The following is a 3,011-nucleotide window of genomic DNA, read 5'->3' on the forward strand; positions in this document are numbered from 1 at the left end:
CACGGTGGCCATAGAAGTTGATTTTTTGGGCTAAGGTTTCATGCATATTTTGTGGGTACAAGTGACGAGTCACCATTGTGCTTGAGATCATGGTGGAGTCAGCTTCCATGTACCGTTTTGTTCAGCTTAGACTTCTGATATTGACTTGATAGACACTCAGCATGAACGCTTCTTATAATGTTCACTTGTTGAAAAAAGGCATGCATTGTAATAACAAATACATTGTGGTAAATTTTGCAGGTTGATAAATTGAAGGTCTTGGTATCCTCCCTTGCAAGGCTGTAATGATACGGAATCACCCTGTCCTTTGGGTCTTGTTGATTGACTTCGAGCTAATGGAGGTGACTTCGAGCTAATGGAGGTGAGATCTGGTCGTCCTGTTTGGGAGAAGTTATGTTTTTTGTATCCGTATTGCCGTCTTTGACAATGAAGTGTGCTTATTATCATCTTTTGCAGCTTAAGTTCTGACATATATTGCCAAACTTTAATGTGTTGGTGGGATAGTATTATCTTGGACATCTTGATCTGCAATTGGTTTGGTGAGACATTTAAACACACTTGATGACTTCATATTCCTTTTTCATAGCTTATACCTTTCTGATATGCATTTTTCAAGAAAAAAATCTTGTTCTAAAAGATTTGTGCATATTAAAATAGCTGAGTGCTTGTTGGGTTGCATGAGTTTTGAAGAGGATTGGAGTGGATTGGTGAGGATTCAATCCTCAATAAGCTAAAATCCACCTCAATCCCGTCCAAACCACCCCAATCCTCTCCAGCAGAGGTTTAACCAAACATAGTCTGAGTGCTTCTGGGTTTGCTTGGTTTGATACAGTTCCTTTGAATCTCACCTTATCAATTGTAACATGATAACATTAAAAATATTAATGTGATGCATCCAAAATCATGAAGGGATAACCTATAGTGCCTGATCAACATACTACTAATTGCTACATGGGATAATTCCTACTTGACAATAAAATTTAGTTTCTCTTGTTCTTTTGCTTCATTGGTAGAAACTGGGCTTTCTGTTGCAAGTACCACTAGCGGAACAAGTCTTTGATTAATACACAAATCACTATTTCGAATATTTATTGCCTTTATGTTGACAGAATGGCTAGTTTACTTGCCAAGTACTATGTGTATGGTGCTAACAGTGTTCAGCTCATTGAAATTTCATGATATTTGACCTGGTCGTCTTTTGAACTTTAGTAAACCATTTCTATCTGTTGCTGCAACACCTCATCATGTTGTCTGAGCATCAAATGCTAGTTTGTTACAGGTGCATCTCTTAACTGAAATGTTGGTGTTCTGGTTCAGGTACACACGATCTGATACTTTGAATGGGTTGGACTGAGCCGACAACCCAGCATCATGGGTAAGGTATGTTCACTAAAAATACTTCAACAAACCAATGGTTGCCTTGTCACAACAGTGTTGTTTTTCCACAATGAGTGACCAAGACATTGTATTAGTCAGATTCCCATGGTCTCCTTTGGCTTTCTGAAAATTACAACATGAATAATGTTTTGATTTATGACAAACTGTGACCAGATTGTAGTAAGTAATCCAATGAAACATTGTCTTCAGCCAATTACTGAGGAAAAGTGAATTGCTTTGACTTCATACCAGGCAACATGATGCAAGGGCATTGGCTGATCATGATGTTTGATTGTTTTCCTCTGGTCTTGTTTGGTTAAAAGCTTGCATGTATTGCCCAGCCCAGGTAGACAGAGCTGTATATGGTTTTTTGATTGGAAATGGTTTGATCTCAAGGGGCACAGTAACAGCTGTCAGTAGTTGATGGTGAAAGTATAGGTTAGAATGTAAATCCTATTTTTTTGGTTGACACACAAGTAGGAAGGTATGTGACCATGAAGGAAAACTTGTGACCTTAACCAATTTGGTCTCTTCCCTGCAGCCAAACCCAACACTATTTAGAATATAGCACATGAAAGAAAGTATATCTAAAGGATTCAAACAAACAAAAATCTAGACTTACACAGCAGAATATGTTGAATGTTGTTCAGACCGCTCGAATGTCCAAATATGTCCCAAATCTAACACAATAGCAGGTTCATAAAAAAAGTAGCACCATTTTGCAGATTTGAACAAATCTAGAAGCGCATACACTCTCCAAGCCAAAAAGTAACCAGAACAGTTCTGTCAGAGAAACTCCAAGAAACGTCCTTTCTTCCTGGCATCCCACACATGTATGATATGATATGTATTCTTCAAAGTAAAGAATAATAGTCATAAGGATAGATGCAAAACATGTGGAACTATCAGAAGTAACAATAGGTTGTAACCAAACAGAAATGATATAACCAACCAAACTATCAAATAGCTCTTTAGTTGCATTTGCTGGAAGAAAGTCATTTGAAAGATAATCTTTGATAAACTTTTGTCGATTCAATCCAGTTGGAGCAGTCACCCAATCAGGAGGTACCTTTGTTCTTTCGTACCCGTATGGAAATACATGTATGTCCTGATCATATGCGAGTGCAATAACGTCAGGAATTTTAAAAAACAAAGACACAATCTTAATTTTAGATTACTTCATATGATGACTGCACCAAATGCACCACTTTTTCCCTAGCCAAAGACTTTGCAGATTCCGTTGCATTGTGTGCATTTTCTTTGAGATACTAGGAAACAAATATACAACAAATGTTAGCAGGTGTTACACACACATTCAACAATTTGAAATAAAAACAATGAAACAAGATATATGAAGAACCTTAAGTTCTTTTTGGGCCGGGCCATTTAAGCAAGCTACTAGCTAGAACACCTGCCAAGCAAAACAGAGAAGAAAGCTAATGAGATGTTTCCAAATATGGAGCTGCAAGGAATAAAGAGGGACAGTTTTAAGGAACATATTGTAAAATTGGATCACAAGAAGTTAATTTCTATTCTGAATGTCTATTTTACTTCACTATGATTTTTTTAGAAAAGCTAACAATACTTGGGTTCTCCTTTAGAAATATAACATACAAAATATTGGATTACAGTAA

General features: G+C 36.9%; 1 long non-coding RNA gene across 1 annotated transcript; it reads left to right on the forward strand.

Annotated features, from left to right (window-relative positions):
* The first annotated feature begins 243 nt into the window (after positions 1–243).
* On the forward strand, positions 244–1,381 carry LOC119369023. Its single transcript, XR_005176814.1, has 3 exons — positions 244–361; positions 457–539; positions 1,318–1,381. It is a non-coding gene; the product is annotated as an uncharacterized LOC119369023 (long non-coding RNA).
* Positions 1,382–3,011: the final 1,630 nt, after the last annotated feature.

Source organism: Triticum dicoccoides, chromosome 2B (genome assembly GCF_002162155.2).
Source record: "Triticum dicoccoides isolate Atlit2015 ecotype Zavitan chromosome 2B, WEW_v2.0, whole genome shotgun sequence".
NCBI lineage: Eukaryota > Viridiplantae > Streptophyta > Magnoliopsida > Poales > Poaceae > Triticum > Triticum dicoccoides.